The sequence below is a fragment of the Schistocerca cancellata genome, chromosome 1, assembly GCF_023864275.1.
Source record: "Schistocerca cancellata isolate TAMUIC-IGC-003103 chromosome 1, iqSchCanc2.1, whole genome shotgun sequence".
Lineage (NCBI taxonomy): Eukaryota > Metazoa > Arthropoda > Insecta > Orthoptera > Acrididae > Schistocerca > Schistocerca cancellata.
The window spans coordinates 899,784,718-899,812,338 of NC_064626.1; the positions used below are offsets into that span (position 1 = coordinate 899,784,718).

The following is a 27,621-nucleotide window of genomic DNA, read 5'->3' on the forward strand; positions in this document are numbered from 1 at the left end:
TCACGTTTCTTCTAAATAGAGTTAATTATGCGATAAGGAATAAAGATACTGTAATGCACGAACTGTAATGCCAGAACTGAAATTACATATCACATTGCGTGCATTACAATCGAGAACACTCCGCATGCTATAAGTTGCGGTTTTAGTTGCTGATGACGATTTTTCATTAACACCATTAATTATTAACATTAACAGTAACAGTTATTAACATTGACTGCATTAATCATTCGAAGCAAGCCGCAATGAGAAGAGAATCGTTTGCAAACTACTCTCTTGAAGATCGATCTGTTCAGTGGCAATATTTCAAAATTTAAACATTTGACAATTGGGAGCACTGCTGCGACGTTTTAAATAGATAAATATTGAATAAAGAATGCAGCTGCTTGATTTCTGTAGCCTTCCCTCCTGTCAACAGTATCCCTTAAAAAAAATAAAAGTCGGCCAACTCAAACGATGGGATTTTAGTCTTGTAGACGAGAGCATTTGCACATCTAGAATTACATTTGCTTGTATTTTTCTTAATTTTGCCCTGCAGCTCAGATATTGTCAAACTATCTGTGTTATGATCGCACGTGATGGTCTCAGGAGCAGCAATATGTTGCTCATTTTTGCAATCAGCATCACTGAAATCCCACAAACACCTATGGAAAGCATAGACCTCCAAAAAGCGAACATTATTCTCCGTACCCCGCTTCATATTTCAGTTTGTTTACACTCTGCGAACACACATAACCTAAAAACCCATGCAACTAGTGTCGACCAAGTTGGAACACGCCGAAAGTGTTTAGTTTCACCGATGAGTTGTGCAAATGCGCGGCGCGCATTCGCAGTGGCCGGTAGCGCAGTTGCTTGCAACCTAGTGTCGTCGTGTAAACCAGGCTTTATGCTCCCTGCGCAGCTGCGGTTTCGCAAGTGTCCAACAGCAGTCGCACGCCGAGCCGCAAGCAGACGCACAGCAGATGAGACAAACCAGCGCTGCGCACGCATCCGGTGCCCGCCGCCACCGCCTTGGCGTGACGTCACGGAGCGCCAAACGCGGCCTGTGTACGGCGACTTGCCAGATCAGTCGCAGCGGTGCGAGCGCTGTCCCAGCGTACAGCAGTCTGCCAGCTACACAGGAAACGCGGCGAGTGGCGGGCGTGGCGTCGCCTCAGTGCCGTAAGTACACCAGCTGCGCTCCGCAGCACACTGTGTTCGTCCCTAGCTCATAACGGATGCTGCGCAACGGACGCGACACTCATTACGACACAACAGTCTTATCGTCTGCCCAGAACTTATTACGTGCGCCCTTTGGCGTAGGAGCTGTCCTCGCACGTTACTTCAAGAGAATAGAAGAACCCCTAAAAATGATACAGGATTCTAGTGGGTGGAGCCATCTACATCTTCAACCATACTCTACAAACAACTGTGAAGTGCAGTTGCCGCTGGACCGCGTATACAGGGTGTTACAAAAAGGTACGGCCAAACTTTCAGGAAACATTCCTCACACACAAATAAAGAAAAGATGTTATGTGGACATGTGTCCGGAAACGCTTAATTTCCATTTTAGAGCTCATTTTAGTTTCGTCAGTATGTACTGTACTTCCTCGATTCACCGCCAGTTGGCCCAATTGAAGGAAGGTAACGTTGACTTCGGTGCTTGTGTTGACATGCGACTCATTGCTCTACAGTACTAGCATCAAGCACATCAGTACGTAGCATCAACAGGTTAGTGTTCATCACGAACGTGGTTTTGCAGTCAGTGCAATGTTTACAAATGCGGAGTTGGCAGATGCCCATTTGATGTATGGTTTAGCACGGGGCAATAGCCGTTGCGCGGTACGTTTGTATCGAGGCAGATTTCCAGAACGAAAGTGTCCCGACAGGAAGACGTTCGAAGCAATTGATCGGCGTCTTAGAGAGCACGGAACATTCCAACCTATGACTCGCGACTGGGGAAGACCTAGAACGACGAGGACACCTGCAATGGACGAGGCAATTCTTCGTGCAGTTGACGATAACCCTAGTGTCAGCGTCAGAGAAGTTGCTGCTGTACAAGGTAACGTTGCCACGTCACTGTATGGAGAGCGCTACGGGAGAACCAGTTGTTTCCGTACCATGTACAGCGTGTGCAGGCACTATCAGCAGCTGATTGGCCTCCACGGGTACACTTCTGCGAATGGTTCATCCAACAATGTGTCAATCGTCATTTCAGTGCAAATGTTCTCTTTACGGATGAGGCTTCATTCCAATGTGATCAAATTGTAAATTTTCACAATCAACATGTGTGGGCTGACGAGAATCCGCACGCAATTGTTCAATCACGTCATCAACACAGATTTTCTGTGAACGTTTGGGCAGGCATTGTTGGTGATGTCTTGATTGAGCCCCATGTTCTTCCACCTACGCTCAATGGAGCACGTTATCATGACTTCATACGGGATACTCTACCTGTGCTGCTAGAACATGTGCCTTGACAAGTACGACACAACATGTGGTTCATGCACGATGGAGCTCCTGCACATTTCAGTCGAAGTGTTCGTACGCTTCTCAACAACAGATTCGGTGACCGATGGTTTGGTAGAGGCGGACCAATTCCATGGCCTCCACGCTTTCCTGACCTCAACCCTCTTGACTTTCATTTATGGGGGCATTTGAAAGCTCTTGTCTACGCAACCCCGGTACCAAATGTAGAGACTCTTCGTGCTCGTATTGTGGACGGCTGTGATACAATAGGCCATTCTCCAGGGCTGCATCAGCGCATCAGGGATTCCATGCGACGGAGTGTGGGTGCATGTATCCTCGTTAACGGAGGACATTTGGAACATTTCCTGTAACATGTAACAAAGTGTTTGAAGTCACGCTGGTACGTTGTGTTGCTGTGTGTTTCCATTCCATGATTAATGTGATTTGAAGAGAAGGAATAAAATGATCTCTAACATGGAAAGTAAGCGTTTCCGGTCACATGTCCACATAACATATTTTCTTTCTTTGTGTGTGCGGAATGTTTCCTGAAAGTTTGGCCGTACCTTTTTGTAACACCCTGCATGTTGTCACGCTGACTATTCGCCTGCGGAACGAGGCAAAAATGAGTGCGTAGGTGCCTTTGTGCATGGGGTAATCTTGAATTTAGTTCCATGTAATGTGTCCAATCATCTGAATAATTTGATCATGTTGCCATTATATTGTTTCTAATAAAAGGTCAAACCTTAAGTATTCGCAGTCCCTGCGGTAGCGAAACATAGGGGGCTATAGTATATTCCTAGATTCCTGATTCAGAACTGTCCCTTGCATGTCTGTAAGTTGGATTTCGCGGGGCAGTTGTTGTCTATCCTCAAGCGTCAGCCACTTATGATTTTTCAGTGTTTCAGTGGCATTCTCCCGCGGTTCAAACAAACCTGTGACAGTTTGTGCTGCCGTTCTTTGTATATGTTTTGTATCCCCTGTTAGTCCAGCTGGTATCAATTCGACACAAATGGCCAATTATCAAGGATGGGTCCCACAAGTGCTTTGTTAGCAGACTCGTTTCTGTACTGATTGCAATTTCACAATGTTCCACCAATTAATCGAAATTTTCCACTTGCTTTACTTACGACTGAGCCTTCGTGGTCATTCCATTTCATGCCCCCAGAAGGTGTTACACTCAGCTATTTACACAGGATGTTCGGTGATTCTCATTACAGACTTCTAGGACATATAGGGGAATGAGTACATAATATTTTGAATAGGAACCCATGTCCAGAAACGTATCGCTTCCGTTCTACGATGGTTTCAATTCAAATGTTTAACTCGGCCACTTCAGTTTGAGGAATTGCATTAGGGCCGTGCGGTCTAGGGCGTCTTGTCAAGGTCCGCGCGGTCTAGGGCGTCTTGTCAAGGTCCGCTCGGCTCCCCCCGTCAGAGATTCGAGTTCTCCCTCGGGCATGGATGTGTGTGTCGTCCTTAGAGTAAGTTAGCTTAAGTTAGATTAAATAGTGTGTAAGCTTAGGGACCGATGACCTCAGCAGTTTGGTCCCATAAGACCTTACAACAAATTTCCAGTTACATTAGGCGTGACACACTATAATTATTTGGTAACAAGTCGAATGGAAACACATAGAAACATCCATTTATCACTTAAGAACATTTCTTTGTATTAACACTCAGACATTACGTGTTTACATTATTCCAAAACAAAAAAGACGCCAGCTTACTGTACGTACAGAGCAGTACTGCTGCATTACAGCGGCGGCTCGGTGTGGCTACCACCAACGTCGTTACAGACATTGTACCTACGAAGCTAGTTCTGGTACACACTCTCCTCCTACCAGCTGGTCTTCCTCTGTCTCTACAGCAGTCTGGTAAATTAAACTTTGCTTACTACACCACAAGAAGTAGTCCATAGGAGTTAAATCGGACGACCGCGGCGGTCATACGGTTGGTCCACCTCGGCCTATTCATCCTTCCTCATTTGCTGAGATGTCTGCGAGCCGCACGTGAGAAGTGAGGTGCTGCACTATCATGCTGAAACCATATTTCATTTCAGACATTCAGTCGCACAGCTTTCATCCAAGGACGGGTCCGATACGTTTTTTAGGAAGATCAAGAACGCAGGACCAGTTAGACTGAGTGGAAGGAAGTATGGCCCAATTACATGACCGTACGGAATACCTGCCCACACGCTGATACCAAACCGGTGCTGACATCCCTGAACATGCGTCCCATGAGGGCTTTCGTCTGTCCAGACACGACTATTCCGCGAGTACAAAACACAGTCCCGAGCGAACTTATTCATATCTGAACAGAACTTTACGTGGGAACAGCGGTGTGTCGGTGCTGCGGTGCAGAAACTACGTGCCTTAGACAACGCATTGCGGGTAATCAGCGAGACCCATAGCGTGCTGTGGCCGAGCCGTACTAGGCGCTTCAGTCTGGAACCGCGCTACTGCTACGGTCACAGTTTTGAATCCTGCCTCGGGCATGACTGTGTGTGATGTCCTTAGATTAGTTAGGTTTAAGTAGTTCTAAGTCTAGGGGACTGATAACCTCAGATGTTAAGTCCCATAGTGCTGAGAGCCATTTGAACCATTTTGAACCCATAGCGTATACATTTTGTAAGTGGTACCGATGTAGTTGTTGCTCACGCAGAACGTTGCAGGCGATACTATGACTAACACACACTGCACACTCGTTGACGGGTTCTCTCCAACACGACGCAGTACGTCTTCTTCTAATTCGGGTGTGCGACGTTGCCGTGGAGCACCACAGTACTGGCTCCTCACGTTGGAGGTGCCTGTTTCTCGAAGCCGCTGCATAACTTGGCCAAAATGTTTGTACGATGGCGTGCCACGTTGCGGAAAACGTTCGCGTTACAGCCGACTAGCCGCTCTTCCGTTACCTCGAGCTTCACCATTCGTAAGGAGTATGTGTGTATATTCCGAAAACGCGTACCGAACCATGTTTACCGTATCGGAGAAGCACAGGCGTTGAACAGGCCTCGAAGCAAGGCAGATGTTAAGTGACATCAGGGGACCGTCATGTTGTCTACACAACTGCATACCAGGACAAGCACTTCTAGATTTTTCTCTTTCCCTCAGCAGACGAGGACGCGTTACACATCTGAACTGAAACTGTCGTACAACGGAAACAGTACGTTCCGGACATGGGTTCCTGTTCAAAATATAATGTACTCATTCCCCTCTACGAGTCCTAGAAGTTTGTAACAGAAATTTCCAACACCCTGTATAAGGTGGCTGAATCCAATGGTGACTCACTGATATTGTGGTCACATGTTACTGTGTTTTTGAGGTTTTCGAAGTGAAATATTGTATATTTCTGAAAGTTTAAAGTAGGTTCTCGACCTTATCACCACTCTGAAATTTTATCAAGCTCTCCCTGATATTTGTGCAGCTTTTGTCAGCGTCATTATTGATAATAGCGTCTTCTGCAAAAGTCTGGGGTTCTATTAAAATGATCAACGAGGTCACTAATATAAAACATGAACAACAAGGATCCTAAAACGCTTCCCTGTAGCACGACTGACATCCACTTCTATCGATGATTCTCCATCTAAGATAACATTCTGCATCCTTCCTATCGACATATCCTCAATCTAGTCACAACTTCCGTTTCATACCGCATATGGCCATATTCTCGAGTCATGCCCATGAAAGGAACATTGTAGGGGGCTCATTGCGGAAAACGCTTTTTATTGTAAATAAATATCTGATTAATATTTACAAATTCCTTTAAGTAACAAAACGTTTTATCTATTATAACAATGAAATACATGGTAGTATATACATATACAGGGTGACCCAAAAGTCCTAACATTTGAAAATTCCTTACTTCAAGCAACCAATAATGTAAGTAGAGAGGTAAAATTTGACACACTTGCCTGAAATGACATGGTGTTTTATTAAAACCGAAAAAAGTGCACAAAATGGCAAACATGTGATACAAAACCAAGAATTAGCCTAACAACTGATTTTCAGCAAAGATGATGTTCTTTATAACAAATGCTCAACACGTCGCCCGTTATTTATTAACAATACCTGTACGCGAGGGACGATGTTGTCACTAGCACTGTACAGCATATCCGTAAGTACGATGAGAAACTGCCGTCGGATGTTGTCTGTTAACATCCATAATGAGGTCGAACGATCGCGGTAGGCTTACGATTACGGTAGGCCTGCGACTTCAGCTAACGGCACAATCAGTAATCACAAGGACTGAGGTCTAGGGACCTGAGAGGCCAGACATGACGGAGGTAGCGGCTCAGCACGAGATCTTCACCAAACGATGTGTGCAAGAGATCTTTCACGGGTGTAGCAATGTGGGGTGGAGCGTCACCCTGCGTAAAGGTCGTACTTTCCGGCAAGTATCAGCCAGGCTGGAGATGATATGATTCTGTAACATATCGGCTTATCTCGCTTGAAAAGCAGTACTCCGCATTTCCTCAGGGATCCGATCACGATTGACGTGGTACATTGACACCACACCGTGACTTTCTCATGCAGTGGGGTTTCCGCGACAGTTGTAGTATTTTCGGTAGTCCGAATTCTGAAATTCTGCATTTATGAGTGCTGACAGACTCTCGGAATCTGAAACGGGCTTCGTCGGTTCACAGCACGTTAGACAACTAATCATCATCTTCCACCATCTTTCGAAGCGCCCACACCTCAGACGCTCTCCACGTCACAAAATCGGCGGCTAAAGCCGTCGGCACACGGACCGTGCTGTTGAACGTTAACGTTGAGCGTGCCAGTTTCAACGTGCTGCTGAACGCTCAGGAATGATGGGACTTGTGCATACGGTACGTGGGCCCCAACGTGGTATACGCGATCGCAACGCACTCCAGCGGCAGTTGAGCGATGTTTCTAGTTCGTAAATCACACTGTTTACCCAACGGGCGCACGTAAAATTCCCACGTTAGCTCTATTAAAACGCACATTTCCTCCATCGTCCACGAAAAGGAAAGTACCATGTCCAATCAATAAGGACAGAGACATATAAAACTTCCTCTACAAACAGAGCGGTACAAATTTGGAATACTTCTCCGCATAAGATAAACATTATTTCATCATTCCCACATTTTATTAAAACCCCAAGGTCAGTCTTACTTAATCACTGTTCCTACCCAATAGCAGAATCTTTGCAACTTGTGAATTACGAAGCGTAAAAGAAAAAGGAGCAAAATATCTTTATACAAGTAGCGCAAGCTGTCCTGTAGATTAAGCCAATCCAACAAAGTCACCCCTCAAGAAAAGGCGAACTTATATTTACATAACATCAAATATCATAGAATATACTTATATTAAACTAATAATAAAGTATCAGAACCTAATAAAAACGCTAATGTTAGGAAATAAAATACAGGAATGTCAAGACGCGAACCACTGCCCCAACTATCTAATCAATACAAGACAGTGCCGCTACTCATTACACTAATCCAACAACACACAGGTATACCTCGCAAGTAATCCAAGTATGTTACCCGTTGCAGATAACCTTATCGTAGATACGTTACTAATTGAAATTTAATTATAAGAAATTGTACAAGAACAATGCGTTTTGGGTGGATCTTCCGTGTGTCACTGCCTTCAAATAGCCTACTCTCATAAGACGCAAGTTACAATAATTCTTTTGCCATTAATATGATGTTTCTCGTTATTTTATTGGAACGAATCACACAGTTAACAACCGGTTTTCCAATGATTCTGAATTTGCTGATGCTCAGAAACGGCATATATACATATAAGCTTGAAATGAATGTCAATATGGCGCCTCACAACTCTGTACTGAAGGGAGACGGCGTGCGTGTGACGTAGGTGGCGTTGTGCCATCTCATTGGTCAACGCTCAGACGCACGCTCAGAATATCTGACATGTCAGATATTGCTCTGCATGTTCGGAAAGACTCCCGAACGTGCTATTCCACGCTATGACGTCAGAAACTCGGCACGCTCAACGCTCAACGTTCGGATGCACGGTCCGTGTGCCGACGGCTTAACAGTTCATGACGAGGCGAGATTTCGTACGGATAGCACTTGAGCGCACGCATTAGTGCTCTCCAAACAGTAGAGCGTGGAATGCCGGCGCTGACACCTTAATGCAAAGATGAACCCGCTGAAGTCTCCATCCCTTCCTGAAATGTTCGTGCAGCAGTAGCACTTGTGTCCGGCCACCCACTACGAAGCCGATCCTCTAAACAACCGGTGCCTTCGAACTTCGTGATCATTTTCTTCGTAGTGACACACTGACACCGTGACACTTGTCACGGGACCCTTACCCGTTCGAATACCCTTTGATAGGATCGTAAAGCTGCAGCAGCGGATTCGCCATTCCGGTAGCAAAGCTTCACTAACAACGCGTTTTCTGGTTATGTCAACACGCAGCGATTGCTGGCGCATCTGACTCCCTCTCTCACTATACCTCATTTTATACACAATTCTCATGCGGCGTAACTGACATGTTGCTATCTAGCACCATCTGTTTGTCAGTTTTTGCACTCACCTTTGATTTCAATAAAATCCCATGTGGTTTCAGGCATGTGTGTCAATTTTTATCTCCCTACCAACATTGTTCCGTGGATTAGTGCATTTTCAAAAGTTAACGGACTTCTCGGTCACCCTGTACTCTTTGGGAATAGTAATCCATAAACTACCTTAGTTTTTGTCTGTATTTCTACGTCCGTTGTAAATATTCGTAGCAGTGAATCAGGAGCACAAAATTTCTGCTGAAATTGTTTGAAAAAATCTGGAGCAAGTTAGTCATTAGGAGGAATTTATTCCGCAAATGATTGGTTTGCGCCGTGCATGTTAATCCATATTTGCAGTAATTTCAGACCATACCTGTTGCGTTTGTACTGATCGTTTCACCCACTGGTCTACTTGACACTGTGTTACCCAGTTACTTTAGTGGTGGCTGAAATTGTAGAAATAGTAGCTACACCATCTGCGTGAGAATCTCTTCCAAATTATGAATCGTCTTAGTGTTCTTCTGCAATTTCTTCCCAGCAGTTTATCACACGAATAGCCAGAACCTCATCTACCAGCAAGCTATGCCACCTCCACAGGGCTAAAAGAAGTAGTCTCTAATGTTAGTATGGTCCCTCTAACTATAAAAGCAAAAAATGGTTCAAATGGCTCTGAGCACTATGGGACTTAACTTCTGAGGTCATCAGTCCCCTAGAACTTAGAACTACTTAAACCTAACTAACCTAAGGACATCACACACATCCATGCCCGAGGCAGGATTCGAGCCTGCGACCGTAGCAGTCGCGCGGCTCCAGACTGTAGCACCTAGAACCGCTCGGCCACCCCGGCCGGCCTATAAAAGCAACCAAAAATGAGTATATAGCACGCCTATTACAGTCAAGTGCACGCATAAACTGTTCTCGTCATGTTACATACTTTTGCTAACCATCCTACATGTACACTGGCTTTGCAAACGTCATGGGATAGTGAGGCACAGAGGGAGCAGGCGTGTTGTATGCGCACTACAAGCCCCCTGTGTAAGCTGCAGTTGCATAGGAGACTTCTGAGAAGTGGCTGTGCAAGTGATTTGTGCAGCATGCAACGTCGTCAGCCGGCCGCGGTGGCCGATCTGTTCTAGGCGCTTCAGTTCCGAACCGCGTTGCTGCTACGGTCGCAGGTTCGAATCCTGCCTCGGGCATGGGAGTGTGTGATGTCCTTTGGTTAGTTAGGTTTAACTAGTTCTAAGTGCTAGGGGACTGATGACCTCAGATGTTAAGTCCCATAGTGCTCAGAGCCATTTCAACCATTTGCAACGTCGTCGTGAGTTGACGCCGTTCGAATGGGGTATGGTCATCGGTGCTCGATGGATGGGAATTTCGATTTCGGCAATGGTGCAGGAATTCGTATTCACACGTTCAGCCATGTTCAAGGTGTATCATGAATGGCTGAATGAGGATGTCACAGTCCACAACAGACGAACTACCAACCTTCCAGCCACCTTTGATGGCCGAGACAGGCGACATCTGCGACGGATCGTCAACAGTGACAGAAGGGCGGCAGTGCAGCAAATCACGGCACAACTCAACACCGGACGAGCTGGACACCTCTCCCAGCGGACACTCCGTAGGGTGCCACTTTAACCCAACGTCAACGGGCACATCGCTTGCATGTGTCGCCACTGATCAGGGTGGACACTGGAACTAAGGCGTAACGCGATTTGGCCGGACGAATCACGATTTCAACTCCACCATGCCGATCGGAGGCGCCGTGTATGGCGCAGACCACATGAATCGATGGTCTTCCCCCTGCCAAGAAGGTGTGGTCCAAGGCGATGGTGTCTCTGTTATGGTCTGGGGTGCATCTTCTTGGTTTGAAATCGGGTCCCTAGTTGTTCTGAAAGGGACTTTGAACGGTCCGCGGTATGCTGAGCTAGTCGGGTACCATCTCCAACCATTTTTGGCCTTCCAACACCCTAACGGTTCTGCGGTGTTTGAAGACAACGCGCCGCCACATCGCTCCCATGTCGCCCGGGAAAGGTTCCAGGGGGAGTCCAAAGACTGAGATGGCCACCCCGAGGCCAGATTTGAAGCCCATCGAGCACATCGGCGATGTAATGGAACGCGGGTTCCGTGCCATGGAATCTGCACCCACGAACAGACACGAATTGGCTGCTGCTCTGCAAACGATTTGGTATCAACTACTTCCAGAGTATTAACAGGGACTTGTCACGGACTTTAAGACTCGCTTCCACGGCATCTCAGTGCAGTCTGCACAATATTAAGTTCCCTACCCCATGACATTTGCGAAATCAGTGTACACTGTCAACGGAAATACACATGACATTTGTCAAGTGAGCGTAAACTGTCAACGGAAATAATTTATGTCATCACACCGGATAATATTTTCGTGATAATCTGTGCAACAATATTATCCGAAATGTTCATTCTTCATTATAACAAGCATTTCACAGCATATAATCAGTAACACTTTACAAACTAGGAAATGTTACTGTGAATTGAACTTCCTATCGTTTATATCAGAAGAGTAAATCCACAAGTGACAAAAGCTAACTGAACAAAAAACGAGCTCTGAAGACGACTGCCTTATAGGCCATAGATAAATATTCATACCATTACTCACTTGTTCGCCGATACCTCAAATCTAGCGACTTGGAAACAAAACAGAAGTATTCATACTTACCAGAGAAATTAATGTCAATGTATGAATACCAAACAACCGATTATTCTTGAATAAATAGTCTTGGTTGCGAAAATATTGTTTCAATGAAGTGCTTCGCCTTTGTAGGGCATCGCCAGATTATCTACAAAGAATAAATGAAAAACAACAAATAAGTTTGGGTCCTAGCATGCACGGCTGTAAAAAATATCTGACAAATTTTTTTCGAACCGTAGATTGAGGAACATTTATAGAGATATTATGATGTGGAACAAGCATACGTCCAGTTCGAGCCAAGCGAACACGAACTGATAAGCAACTCTTAGAAACAAATAATCCATGACATAGGAGGTAAGTCAAATAAAGTGGTAAAACGCGAAACAATACCTCCGATGCAGTCATGACGGCAGCTGTAGTGGTGCAGCGATAGGAGCTCACTTACAGAATTGCACACATCTTTTTTCGGTAAACATAGTGCAATGAAAACCAGCTGTCACAATAGAAGACATCGAGCATGTATAGAGCGGAGCTTTAGACTGTTCGCCGTGTGTAGTTAAGTAGCGGGAATACAAGCAGATGCCGCTTATAAACAATTTTCTCGTCGTAATTAAGATTTATAATAAAATTGCAAAATTTTATTATACGTATATTTAGATATACCGAAACCGTGTTCAAGGATTTCAGTAAACCTTTATCCTGGAACTGTTTGGCTGTTATCATTTACCGTGAACATTAGGTTTTCCTTGATTTTCCTAAATCGCTTAGGCTAACTGCTATTTCCTTCCTCATCCTTTCATGATATGGACTTGTGCTCCGTCTCTAATGACTTCACTGTCGACGGGGCGTTAAACACCAATCGTCCTTCCTTCCTTTTCAGTAGTGCTCGTCTCGTTGCCGGGATAAAAGCATGGATTCCATAATGTCAGTCACTACCAAATTGAATTCTTCTCCTTCCATAGGTTATACCACATATAATTTCAAAAGGTTGCGGTTTCCGTTCAAGGTTCGTCTTCAAACCATGATCTATGCGTCCTGCTTTGGGTTCACCATAACAACAATCACGAAACTAATGCCAGGATAATAACTTCAATAAGACCTTGGCCAATTTTTTGCTTGTTACTCATCTGATGTGAATTGGTAGTCACCTCACCGCCAATACAGTAGAACGATGTTCTCGGACTTCTTGTCGCGTCAATTCAGGGTAAAACCTCGAGCTTTCGACGATTACCTCCGCCGTCTTCGTCAGGAGCAACTGACTGTCAAAACTGCCGCTGTGGTGGTCTTACATATCCCGTAGACGGCTTCTGATTGGTCGGTAATTACATAGTGCTGTGGCAATGGTGTCAACGTCTGCGCAGGTGGCGCCACCGCTCCCGTCGTAGCGTAAACATTGCGACGAATATCTCTGCCTCTTCTCTACATCGAGAGCTCCTGGGAGGTATAAGTCCTATTTTCCGACCTCCTCAGAAGATAAAGGAGAGGCTACGCCCTGTTAAGGACAGTCTTGGCTTCAGCATCCATGAGATTTATAACATCGCTTGTAAGTGCTCAAACAGTTACATCGGCCAGTCCATAAGCATCGCTTCCGGCGCTGTGTGGAACATAAACGGCTTATTGAAAGTCGAGAACTGGAGAAATCTGCAGTTGCTGAGCACAGCCTCACAAACACACTCAAAACACTGTTTGACGAAATAAAAGCTTTGTCACGGGCCCTACATACTGGGATTCTGTAATTAAAGAAGCTTTAGAAATAAGGATGTGCGAGAAGAACGTGAACCGCAACAGCGGACAAAATCTTAGTGGTGCATGGAAGCGAGCTCTCGATGCAGAGAACAGGCACAGATATTCGTCAGGAGGTTTACTGTACGATGAGAACGGTAATTAGCGACCACTCCGAAGCTGTCTATGGGCTATGTAAGGACACCGCAGCAACAGTTTTGGCAGTCAGTTGCCCCAGACGAAGACGACGGTGGTAAAGGTCGAAAGCTCTAGGTTTTACTCACTACTGACGCGGTAACAGGTTGGAGAATGTTTTATACAACTGAACAGTAAAAATCGAACGTCTTCTTTCTATCTGATGTTGTGTCAACGTCAGACCAGATACAAAGTTGATAACTTTATTATTATTCCTATGTTTCAGACTGATCCCCATAAACCAGAACAATAGTTTGACACAGCTGTACGGCCAAGATATTGAAATGCGGGAAGCATATCGGTCGACTGAACGGAGAGAGGCGTAAAAGCAACTTCAGGCGCGCCCCAGAGGAGTGTTATAGGATCATTATTTTTCGCAATATATGTAAATGACCTAGTAGAAAATGCTGTTGGATACAAAGAAGCCGCGATGCTAGAAAACAGTATCGGAATGCAGGAAGACGTGCAGAGAATCGACGCTTGTTGCAGGGAGTGTAAATTGACCCCCAGAAAAGAAATGTAACGTATTTCGAATACATAGACAGAGGAACCCTTTAGTATATTATTACAAAATTGCAGAACAATCACTGGAAGCATTTACTTCCATAAAATGTCTAGGAGTATGCGTGGGGAACGGTTTGAAATGGAACGACCGCATGAAATTAATCGAGAGTAAAGCAGATGCGGGACTGAGATTCACTGGAAGAATCCTCAGGAACTGTAGTCCATCAAGAAAGGACTTAACTTAAAAAAACACTCGTTCGAACAGTAGTTGGTTATTGTTCGACGATGTGGTTTCCGTAGCAGATAAGACTGAGAGGGCCGGCCGGAGTGGCCGAGCGGTTAAAGGCGCTACAGTCTGGAACCGCACGACCGCTACGGTCGCAGGTTCGAATCCTGCCTCGGGCGTGGATGTGTGTGATGTCCTTAGGTTAGTTAGGTTTAAGTAGTTCTAAGTTCTAGGGGACTTATGACCACAGTAGTTGAGTCCCATAGTGCTCATAGCCATTTGAACCAAGACTGAGAGGAAATACAGAATATCCAGAGAAGAGCAGCATGTTTCGTTACAGGTTCATTTAGCAAGCGCGAAAGCGTCACGGAGATGCTTAGCCGACTCCAGTGGCAGACCTGCAAGAGAGGCGTCTTGCATCACGTTATGATTTACTGTCAAAATTCCGAAAGCGTATTTTCCCAGAAGAGTCAACCAGTATATTGCTTCCTCCAACCTACACTTCGGGAAAGACATGAAGATAAAATTGTAGAGATTCGAACCCACACGGTGGCTTGCCGGCAATCTTTCTTCCCATGAACCCTACGTGACTGGAACAGGAAAAGGGGGAAAGTGGCTTGCGGAGTATACGGTAGATGTAGATGTGCTGTCTGGTGATGAGCGCTAACGTGTGACGTACATAGCTTTAGCAGAACTCTGATTCATAGCAGCCGACGAGGACTACCTCGGGGCCTCATTGGTGGTGATTGCGTGGCGCAAGAGAAACGAGGAAGCACTTGACAGTGGTCCAGTACGTGCTTTACAGAAGGAAACCGCATGCTACTAACACTACCGCTTCGGTCGTGGGTGTATGTCTCCACGTACAAGATTATTTCGCAAGCCACGGTACACTGCTGGAGGGTACTTCATACAAATATCAAAGAATTTCTGTCCAATTCCATTCCCGTATTTAGCAAGTGTGTTCCTATTTGCGGACGATGCACCAAAAATACAAGAAAGCGATGATGGCCTCTAGCTAGCAGTTTCATCCACTTAACCCAGTATGTACTGAAAACAATCTTAAAATTTCATTACGAGAAACAAAAGTTATACCGTTCCATTAAGTTTCGGGTGTGCAGCCGCAAGAAATCTCCTTCTTCTGCTATTATTTCGGCTGTAAAACGTTCAGCCATCTTCGGAGTGAGCCGCAAGACTGCCGCTCCAGTGCTTACTTCGTCCCTTTATACTGTTGTACCGCGCAACTGCGCATGCGGCCACAGATGCAAATGCGCCAGAGACGTTGGTCGGCGGCAGAGACGTGCATAATGCGCGAGTTGTATCTATGACTCCGCAGCTGATCTTTGTTGGCATATCGATATATCATTGTGAGCTGCACTGTGACGACGTCTTTGCGAGTTTATTACAGCAAGTGCCGGCATTAGAGCATTATAAATGAGTTATGTAGGAGTGTTCTGCAGGCCTGTATGGTGTGCAACATGTCGGTGTGGTAGATACACGCCATTCCTAAATAAGGTAAATGTGTTCCTCCATCCACGGGCCTAGTGCAGGGTGAGTCCTTTTAGCCAAAACATGTGGGAAGAGGTTGAGTGCTGGTGGCTTAGTTTAGTGGTGAAGAGCTTCGTTTGCAACAATTTTCTTAGGTTGGTGGCGGGAGCGCAAGTGAGGTTTGTTTACTGGCACATTTCAAACTTGGCGCTGGTTCCTAGGAGGAAGTGGCGGTCGGGCGGTTGAGGTTAGTGCAAGTGCCCTTTCTTTCCAACAATTTTGTTAGGTTGGTAGAGAAAGCAGAAGTGACCTTTCTTTACTGGCACAATTCAAACTCGACACTGGTTCCTAGGAAGAGGTGGCTGTCTGGGATCGAAAAGCAGTTGAAATTAGGTAGTTGAACACCTTTGCATACGTATATGAAATTGTAAATTGAAATATTTAAAATGATTAAAATCGAAATGGAATTAAGTACTTAGGTATTTACAGAAGACTATGTCCGTCGCGTGCATCGAGGGTGTGTGACGTAAGCGGGGCGGCGGCAGAGCGATTGGTCAGTTATTATGCGCGTGCGAGAGAGCCAATTAGCGAGCGTTCTAGTGCGGACCAAAGGTGCTGTTATATAGCCATGGCGGATTCCATCGTCGAGCAAACTTTGCCGCCAAAAGTGTAGCACTGCGTTCTCGCTCACACAAGGACACGTGTTGGACGGTGAGCGGTCGGCTTCGACAGGTTTGAACGTGCCCAGAAAAACAACTTTGGCGCCAAGGCAGGGAACGGCAGACTGTTGTGTGATTCACATCAGAGGCAAACAATTTTGGCGGGAAACGTGTGGAGGCGACGAATACAAGTGGTGAGTGGACAAGGGACTAGAGATGGGCAAAACTGTTCTTTTCAGAGATCGGATCAGAACTGTTCACCCACTGAAATGAATTAGCTCTTTTTCATGACTCACCACTCATTTACAATAGAAAATATATGGACGGCACATTGCCCTTTAAACTTGGTTTATTCCAGTACTATACCTGTATTTTGATCTTATTTGATCCTATTTTGAAGTAACACAGATAATGAGTAAGAATTTTGTATTGTTTGTTGAAATTTCCATGATATGACAAAGTTTTTGATTATTGATTTATTTTGCACTATCGTGGTTTTTTGGGTGATCGGAAAATGTTGTAACTTGAGATTTACATTAACAATATATTTGGCTGTGATGTATTAAAATTTGATTAACCTCATACAAATACATCGCAAGCCATATATTTTTAAAGTGAACGTTTCCTTCCGAAGACGCCTATAATCGCAAAATCCGTACCAGAATAAGAAAAAAAAATATAAATTTGACTGTAAAACGAAAGTGCTGCATATAGCCTTACACAGAATAAAACAAGGAAAATATTGGTGTATCACATTTTGCGATACGTGTATCGGTTCGCTCGTAATTAAAGCGTAAATTCGAGTGTCCATAATAAAAATCCTATAGTAAGAGGAGTCGTCAGGAACCTAATCTGATCAGTTTAAACAAATAAAAATAAAATAAAAACAAATGATGTATACATAACATAATAATGTAATATACATAGCGGTATTACTACGAAGAACAATATCCAGTAGAGACGAACTCCGATGCAGAGGCGCTGAGTCAAGCAGGTCGAGCCGCGAGCTGTATTACTGCGTGAGCTAAGACCGCAGAGACCAGAGTGACACCTGAGTTGCTTTGCTCAACGCTCTGGCTAGAGTCGAGAACGGTGGGGTGAGCGTTGAGCGGGCGAGTTCCGAGGGTGGGGGGAGCGGTGAACTCACCCGCTCCGAGACAAATCGTCCGTTCCCTTGCGAGCAGGTTGTTGCAAGTAGTTCCTATGTTATCCGCTAGGTGGCTCTCTGTCCTGTTGCTCGCATCAACTGCCCAGAGGGCAGGACGTGCGACTGAAACGATCGCCGACAGAGTGCGATGCGAAGTTAAGCTGCGCCAGACACTGCACGCGGCAGACGATGCACAGAGACGGCACGGCATATGTGAAACACGAAATCCAATGGGGCACTGCACAATGCAGGCAGCCAAGGTAGAAGCAGGGCAGAGGCCGGCGCTGGCTGTGTTGTGTGGCGTGCACTGTGTTGTGACCAGCAGAGGCGCTGCTGATATGCTCTGTCTCTCTCTCTCTCTCTCTCTCTCTCGCTGCCGTGGGAAACGTTTGGAGCTACCGTTCTTTTTTTCTGAATCACTGATTGTTCACTCCTTTGAAAGATTCAACTCTATGAATGAGTTCAAGAACGGATCCCCCATCTCTACAAGGGACCGCTGTGACATCAAACTCGGCAAGTTCCAGCGTGCCCAGTGAAAACATGTTTACGACGTGGGAGTGATCGCTGGGCTTGCCCCCAGCGTACCGGCAGTCCAGCGCTAGTGGCCAGCCGCCTCACGTGACAGGCATAGGCAGTGTCTCTGCGCGCTGGCCAGGGGGTGGCAAGGATTTGAACTAATTCATTGGGAGTGCGGACGTTGTGGTGACTGCACTGTGATATCAAAGATGTGTGTGCTGACTGTGTTGGAGAACAAGTGATGACTGTACTGCTTGAAATAAAGTCTTCAGTCCCTTCCCCCCTGCAAAATCAAAGAACGTGACTTACATTACTATAAGTGCAGTTTATTATTTGACGCGATTATGATAGGCTACCAGTGAAAAAAGATAAGTGACGGAGAAAGTTCGTACGTGTGATCAATTATGGTGTTGGGATTTGAACTTGTGACGGATTTTTGATATGGATGTAAGGAATATGGCTTTCTCGCCGAGAAAATTGGACATCTGGAATAAATAATAAATGATAATAATAAATAGAAGTTCAGTTTTCGAGACATTATCGTGTCGGAATTAGAATTTGACGCAATTTTCTAGTGGAGGTAGGCCTATAATAATAAATAATCATACTAATAATAAATGATAATGAATGATAATAAATGACATTGAATGATAATGAATGTTAATAAATGATAATGAATAATAATGAATAATAATAAACAAAAGTAATGTTTTGCAGCCATTATCGTGTTGGAATTTGAATTTGGAGGGAATTTTCTAGTGGAGGCAGGTCAATAATAATAAATAATAATAAATTATAATAAATAATAATAAATGGTAATGAATGTTAATAAATGATAATAAATAATAGTAAAGATAAGTACAGTTTTGCATGCTTTATCCTGTTGGAATTCAAACTTCCCGCCATTTTTTCTTCTGGAGGCTTAGGTTAGTGGACACCGCACAATTGGGCTATTTTCCCGCCAAAATTCAAAATTCCCGCCATTTTTTTGGAGGTTAGTTTAGTGGACGTAGCACAATTGGCCTATTTTCCCGCCAAAAGCTGCCATATTGGATGACGTCATGCGCTGTTGCCAAGCGTACATGCCGCCATCTTGGATGACGTAATCGCCGCCATCTTGAATAAATTTGACAACAATGCAGCGTGTATTGACGCATAGGTTGCCCCACTACTGAGGTGGTCCCACAGATTCCCGATTGGGTTTGGTGGCCAGCGGAGAACGGTAGACTCCTCCCGGTGCCCTTCGCTCCACGCACATTCTCTGCCAGCTGTCTACCACGTTGCACGGTGTTGGCAGATACCATCGTAATGAGGAAAAACAAACTTTCTCGAGATATACATAGGATGATACAGTATACAGTTTTATTGGTTAATCCTTCTAGGAACGTACACTCTCGCAATTTAAACAGTAAACTATAGTGTGCTGCAGAACACCCCTTCTTTAATGTCTACTGCTGGTGTTCGGCGAGCATTTCTTTGACCCTTTACAGCTTATTAAACTAATCTGTGACGAAAGACAATTATCTTCTCTGGATCTTTTCTGTTTCTTCTGCCAATCCTATCTCGTAAGGGTTCCACACTAATGAGCAATACTCAAGCATTTGTCGAATGAGGATTTTGTAAGTTACCTCCTTTGTGCGTGTTCGTCACTTCCTAATGATTCTCCCATTGAATCTCAATAAGGCGTTTGCGTTCCTATGATTAGTTTTGTGTGGTGGTTCCATTTTAAATCGTTCCGTGCCCATACTCCCAGATAGTTAATGGATAAGACTACTTCCACTGACTGTTCACCGATCGTGTAATCAAATACACACATCAAAAAAAGTTTTGCATCCCCCCAGTTCCCAGAACTCCTGTAGATAGACGTTAACTGTGGGTATTGTATCACAGACACAGTCCCTTTGGCCGGCCGGTTGGCCGAGCGGCTCTAGGCGCTACGGTCTGGAACCGCGCGATCGCTATGGTCGCAGGTTCGAATCCTGCCTCGGGCATGGATGTGTGTTACGTCTTTAGATTAGTTAGGTTTAAGTAGTTCTAAGTTATAGGGGACTGATGACCTCAGCAGTTAAGTCCCATAGTGCTCAGAGCCATTTGAACCACAGTCCCTTTGACTTTTCAGAGATGTCACTTTTTTTTTCCATCAGTCTACTGACTAGTTTTATGCGGCCCGCCACAAATTCCTTTCCTGTGCTAACCTCTTCATCTCAGAGTAGCACTTGCAACCTACGTCCTCAATTATTTGCTTGACGTTTTCCAATCTCTGTCTTCCTCTACAGTTTTTGCCCTCTACAGCTCCCTCTAGTACCATGGAAGTCATTCCCTCATGTCTTAGCAGATGTCCTATCATCCTGTCCCTTCTCCTCATCAGTGTTTTCCACATATTCCTTTCCTCTCCGATTCTGCGTAAAACCTCCACATTCCTTACCTTATCAGTCCACCTAATTTTCAACATTCGTCTATAGCACCACATCTCAAATGCTTCGATTCTCTTCTGTTCCGGTTTTCCCACAGTCCATGTTTCACTACCATACAATCCTGTACTCCAGACGTTCATCCTCAGAAATTTCTTCCTCAAACTAAGGCCGGTATTTGATATTAGTAGACTTCTCTTGGCCAGAAATGCCTTTTTTGCCATAGCGAGTCTGCTTTTGATGTCCTCCTTGCTCCGTCCGTCATTGGTTATTTTACTGCCTAGGTAGCAGAATTCCTTAACTTCATTGACTTCGTGACCATCAACCCTGATGTTAAGTTTCTCACTGTTCTCATTTCTACTACTTCTCATTACCTTCGTCTTTCTCCGATTTACTCTCAAACCATACTGTGTACTCATTAGACTGTTCATTCCGTTCAGCAGATCATTTAATTCTTCTTCACTTTCACTCAGGATAGCAATGTCATCAGCGAATCGTATCATTGATATCCTTTCACCTTGTATTTTAATTCCACTCCTGAACCTTTCTTTTATTTCCATCATTGCTTCCTCGATGTACAGATTGAAGAGTAGGGGCGAAAGGCTACAGCCTTGTCTTACACCCTTCTTAATACGAGCACTTCGTTCTTGATCGTCCACTCTTATTATTCCCTCTTGGTTGTTGTACATATTGTATATGACCCGTCTCTCCGTATAGCTTACCCCTACTTTTTTCAGAATCTCCAACAGCTTGCACCATTTTATATTGTCGAACGCTTTTTCCAGGTCGACAAATCCTATGAAAGTGTCTGATTTTTCTTTAGCCTTGCTTCCATTATTAGCCGTAACGTCAGAATTGCCTGTCTCGTCCCTTCACTTTTCCTAAAGCCAACTGATCGTCATCTAGCGCATTCTCAATTTTCTTTTCCATTCTTCTGTATATTATTCTTGTAAGCAGCTTCGATGCATGAGCTTTTAAGCTGATTGTGCAATAATTCTCGCACTTGTCAGCTCTTGCCGTCTTCGGAATTGTGTGGATGATGCTTTTCCGAAAGTCAGATGGTATATCGCCAGACTCATATATTCTACACACCAACGCGAATAGTCGTTTTGTTGCCACTTCCCCCAATGATTTTAGAAATTCTGATGGAATGTTATCTATCCTTTCTGCCTTATTTGACCGTAAGTCCTCCAAAGCTCTTTTAAATTCCGATTCTAATACTGAATCCCCTATCTCTTCTAAATCGACTCCTGTTTCTTCTTCTATCACATCAGACAAATCTTCACCCTCATAGAGGCTTTCAATGTATTCTTTCCACCTATCTGCTCTCTCCTCTGCATTTAACAGTGGAATTCCCGTTGCACTCTTAATGTTACCACCGTTGCTTTTAATGTCACCAAAGGTTGTTTTGACTTTCCTGTATGCTGAGTCTGTCCTACCGACAATCATATCTTTTTCGATGTCTTCACATTTTTCCTGCAGCCATTTCGTCTTAGCTTCCCTGCACTTCCTATTTAATTCATTCCTCAGCGACTTGTATTTCTGTATTCCTGATTTTCCCGGAACATGTTTGTACTTCCTCCTTTCATCAATCAACTGAAGTATTTCTTCTGTTACCCATGGTTTCTTCGCAGCTACCTTCTTTCTACCTATGTTTTCCTTACCAACTTCTGTGATGGCCCTTTTTAGAGATGTCCATTCCTCTTCAACTGTACTGCCTATTGCTCTATTCCTAATTGCTGTATCTATAGCGTTAGAGAACTTCAAACGTATCTCGTCATTCCTTAGTACTTCCGTATCCCACTTCTTTGCGTATTGATTCTTCCTGACTAATGTCTTGAACTTCAGCCTACTCTTCATTACTACTATATTGTGGTCTGAGTCTATATCCGCTCCTGGGTACGCCTTACAGTCCAGTATCTGATTTCGGAATATCTGTCTGACCATGATGTCATCTAATTGAAATCTTCCCGTATCTCCCGGTCTTTTCCAAGTATACCTCCTCCTCATGTGATTCTTGAACAGGGTATTCGCTATTACTAGCTGAAACTTGATACAGAACTCAATTAGTCTTTCTCCTCTTTCATTCCTTGTCCCAAGCCCATATTCTCCTGTAACCTTTTCTTCTACTCCTTCCCCTACAACTGCATTCCAGTCGCCCATGACTATTAGATTTTCGTCCCCCTTTACATATTGCATTACCCTTTCAATATCCTCATACACTTTCTCTATCTGTTCATCTTCAGCTTGCGACGTCGGCATGTATACCTGAATTATCGTTGTCGGTGTTGGTCTGCTGTCGATTCTGATTAGAACAACCTGGTCACTGAACTGTTCACAGTAACACACCCTCTGCCCTACCTTCCTATTCATAACGAATCCTACACTTGTTATAACATTTTCTGCTACTGTTGATATTACCCGATACTCATCTGACCAGAAATCCTTGTCCTCCTTCCACTTCACTTCACTGACCCCTACTATATCTAGATTGAGCCTTTGCATTTCCCTTTTCAGATTTTCTAGTTTCCCTACCACGTTCAAGCTTCTGACATTCACGCCCCGACTCGTAGAACGTTATTCTTTCGTAGATTATTCAATCTTTTTCTCATGGTAACCTCCCCCTTGGCAGTCCCCTCCCGGAGATCCGAATGGGAGACTATTCCGGAATCTTTTGCCAATGGAGAGATCATCATGACACTTCTTCAATTACAGGCCACATGTCCTGTGGATACACGTTACGTGTCTTTAATGCAGTGGTTTCCATTGCCTTCTGCATCCTCATGTCGTTGATCATTGCTGATTCTTCCGCCTTTAGGGGCGATTTCCCACCCCTAGGACAAGAGAGTGCCCTGAACCTCTATCCGCTCCTCCGCCCTCTTTGACAAGGCCGTTGGCAGAATGAGGCTGACTTCTTATGCCGGAAGTCTTCGGGCGCCAATGCTGATTATTTATCAAAATTTAGGCAGTGGCGGGGATCGAACCCGGGACCGAAGACGTTTTGATTATGAATCGAAGACGCTACCCCTAGACCACGGGATTGAGATGTCACTAAACCCTCCCAAAGATGTAAACAACCATGCATGAGCAGCGCTTATTAGAAGGAGGAGGCCCGATAGCCGATCAGTTCCAGTTATTTCACCAGGAAGGAGGTGCACGGCCCGTGTTATCTGTAGTTCAACCACGCCTAGACGGTGAATACCGCGGTTCGATCGCGTCCGCTTGTTACTTTGTGCCGGGAAAGGCTCTCAACAGCGGAAGTATCCAGGCGTCTCGGAGTGAACCAAAGCGATGTTGTTCGGACATGGAGCAAATGCAGAGAGACGGGAATTGTCGATGACATGCCTCGCTCGGCCCGCCCAAGTGGATGACCGCTACCTACGGATTATGGCTCGGAGGAACCTTGACAGCAACGCCACCATGTTCAAAAATGCTTTTCGTGCACCCACAGGACGTCGTGTTACAACTCAAACTGTGCGCAATAGGCTGCATGCTGCGCAACTTCACTCCCTACGTCCATGGCGAGGTCCATCTTTGCAACAACGACACCATGCAACGCGGTACAGATGTGGCCAACAACATGCCGAATGGACCGCTCAGGACTGGCATCATGTTCTCTTCACCGATGAGTGTCGCATATGCCTTCAAACAGACAATCGTCGAAGACTTGTTTGGAAGCAACCCGGTCAGGCTGAACGCCTTAGACACACTGTCCAGCGAGTGGAGCAAGGTGGTGGTTCCCTGCTGTTTTGTGGTGGCATTATTTGGGGCCGACGTACGCCGCTGGTGGTGGAAATGATGTTTATGTTGATCTATGTTCCAATTTTCTCTACAGGTTCCGGAACTCTCGGAACCGAAGTGATGCAAGACTTTTTTGATGTGTTTATTTTGTAGATTTAGCGCAAAGACCACGAAGAGAAAATTACAGAGATTTGAATGGAAGGCGCCGTAACGGTTGTACGATACGTGACTGCCATCCTCTGACTGATACTGCAACCATATCGGCAGCATATTGGCGAGTCATTCGTCTTCATGGACGACAATTCGCGCCCCCATCGTGAACATCTTGTGAATGACTTCCTTCAGGGTAACGACATCGCTCGACTAGAGTGGCCAGCATGTTCTCCAGACATGAACCCTACCGAACGTGCCTGGGATAGATTGAAAAAGGCTGTTTATGGACGACGTGACCCACAAACCACTCTGAGGGATCTACACCGAATCGCCGTTGAGGAGTGAGACAATCTGGACCAACAGTGCCTTGATGAACTTGTATATAGTATGCCTCGACGAATACAGGCAAGCATCAATGCAAGAGGACGTGCTACTGGGTATTAGAGGTACCGGTATGCAGCAATCTGGACCACCACCTCTGAAGGTCTCGCTGTATGTTGGAACAACATGCAGCGTGCGTTTTTCATGAGCAATAAAAAGGGCGGAAATAATGTTTATGTTGATTTATGTTCCAATTTTCTGTACAGGTTCCGGAACTCTCGGAACCGAAGTGATGCAAGACTTTTTTTGATGTGTTTATTTTGTAGATTTAGCGCAAAGACCACGAAGAGAATATTACAGAGATTTGAATTTACATTCACTAACAACCGTTCTTCCTGCGAACCATTCGCGACTGGAACAGGGAAAGGGGTAAGTAACATTGATACACAAAGTACCCTCCGCCACACATACCAAGGAGTCTGGCAAAGTCTCGACGTGGACGCTGATTCCTGACAAGCAGCTTCTAATTAAGTGTGTGTTTATGGAATTTCGTCTTAGTTGTGCGACCGGATTCGTTGAATTCCAGTCACAAAGGATCGTAGTAACGGATGGGAAGTCATCTAGTGAACCCGAAGTGAAACCTGGAGCCCTACAAGAAAGCGGTGAAGGCCCTGTGTTATTCTTCATCCATATAAATGATTTGTGAGATAATCTGAGCAGCTCTCTTTTTTTGCAGATGATTCTGATGTTTACCGCCCAGCAAATTCATCCGAATATCAAAGCAAATTCCAAAATGATTTAGACAAGATATATGCATGGCGAAAAGTGGCATTTGACACTGAACAATATAAAATGTCAGGTCCTTCATATGAGTACCAAACAGTATAAGTTAAATTTAAGGATTAAAGGTTGTTCATTCAACTAAATTCCTAAGGATTACAATTACGAAAAACTTAAATTGGAACCTTTACATAGAAAATGCTGTGGGGAAGTCTGGCCAAAAAATGCTTTATTGGCAAAACAGAAGAGCCAAGACAACAAAGAGACAATATGCCTGCCCGTCCTCATCTGGAGTATTGTTTCAGAATATGGGACGCTTACCAGATAGGATTGATGGAACAATGCAAAAATTCAAACAAGGCCAGCTAATTTTGTATGATCGCGAAATAGAGGAGAGTGGGTTACGAATATCACAAATTAGTTGGGACGCCAGTCAAAACAACAAAGGCGTTTTTCGCTGTGGCGAGACCTTTTCACGAAATTTCAATCAACAACTTTCTACTCCGAATGCCAAAAGTTTTTGCTGATTCCCACTTACTTATGTATAAGTGACATCGCAATCAACATCTACATGGATACTCTGCAAATCACATTTCATTGCCTGGCAGAAGGTTCATCGAATCACCTTCACAATTCTCTATTATTCTAATCTCGTATAGCGCGCGGAAAGAACGAACTCCTATATCTCTCCGTACGAGCTCTGATTTCGCTTATTTTGTCGTGGTGATCTTTTCCACTGTGTAGGTCGGTGTCAACAAAATATTTTATCATTCGGAGGAGAAAGTTGGTGATTGGAATTTCGTGAGAAGATTCCGTCGCAACGAAAAACGCCTTTCTTTTAATGATGTCCAGTCCAAATCCTGTACCATTTCTGTGACACTCTCTCCCATATTTCGCGATAATACAAAACGTGCTGCCCTTCTTTGCACTTTTTCGATGTACTCCGTCAGTCCCATCTGGTAAGGATCCCACACCGCGCAGCATTATTCTAAAAGAGGACGGACAAGCGTAATGTAGCCAATCTCCTTAGTAGATCTGTTACATTTTCTAAGTGTTCTGCCAATAAAACGCAGTCTTTGATTAGCCTTCCCCACAACATTTTCTGTGTGTTCCTTCCAATTTCAGTTGCTCGTAATTGTAACTCCTAGGTAATTAGTTGAATTTACGACCTTTAGATTTGACTGATTTATTGTGTAACCGAAGTTTAACGAATCCCTTTTAGCACTCACGTGGATGACCTCACACTTTTCGTTATTTAGGGTCAACTGCCTATTTTCGCACCATTCAGAATCTTTTCTAAATCGTTTTGCAGTTTGTTTTGATCTTCTGATGACTTCATTAGTCGATAAACGACAGCGTCATCTGCAAACAACCGAAGACAGCTACTCAGATTGTCTGCCAAATCGTTTATATAGATAAGGAACAGCAAAGGGCCTATAACACTACCTTTGGGAACGCCAGATATCACTTCTGTTTTACTCGATGACTTTCCGTCAATTACTACGAACTGTGACCTCTCAGACAGGAAAGCACAAATTCAGTCACATAACTGAGACGATATTCCATAAGCATGCAATTTCACTACAAGCCGCTTGTGTGGTACGGTGTCAAAAGCCTTCCGAAAAACCAGAAATAAGGAATCGATCTGAAATCCCTTGTCAATAGCACTCAACACTTCATGCGTATAAAGAGCTAGATGTGTTTCACAAGAACGATGTTTTCTAAACCCATGTTGACTGTGTGTCAATAGACCGTTTTCTTCGAGGTAGTTCATAGTGTTCGAACAAAATATATGTTTCAAAATCCTACTGCATATCGACGTTAACGATATGTGCCTGTAATTAAGTGGCTTACTCCTACAACCTTTCTTGAATAAGATAAGTCAGATCTTCTCGGAAATATTTAGGTGCTCATTTTTTACAAGAGCTGTTCGAGAGAAGAACGATCGAAAAATAATGTGAAAGTGATTCTATGTACACTATGCCAGAAACTTAAGTGTGAACTGCTGACTGGTGATGCAGATGTAGATGCAGAAGCTCTAAATTTTGTTATCTGAAATAGTTGTACCTATCAGTTACTTTCCTTAGCTGCTAAGAAATTACGACCTTGATTTATCCTATTTAATAAAACGTTCGCTGGATGCTGGAGAGAAT

At 44.5% G+C, this 27,621-nt stretch overlaps 1 protein-coding gene across 1 annotated transcript in view; it reads left to right on the forward strand.

Annotated features, from left to right (window-relative positions):
* The first annotated feature begins 1,075 nt into the window (after positions 1 to 1,075).
* The window catches only part of LOC126112549 (serine/threonine-protein phosphatase 6 regulatory ankyrin repeat subunit C-like), a 129,079-nt gene continuing 102,533 nt past the window's right edge, over positions 1,076 to 27,621 (forward strand). The window contains exon 1 of the mRNA XM_049915012.1: positions 1,076 to 1,158. The gene's annotated coding sequence lies outside the window, so the exon portion shown is untranslated. The remainder of the gene's footprint in view (positions 1,159 to 27,621) is intronic.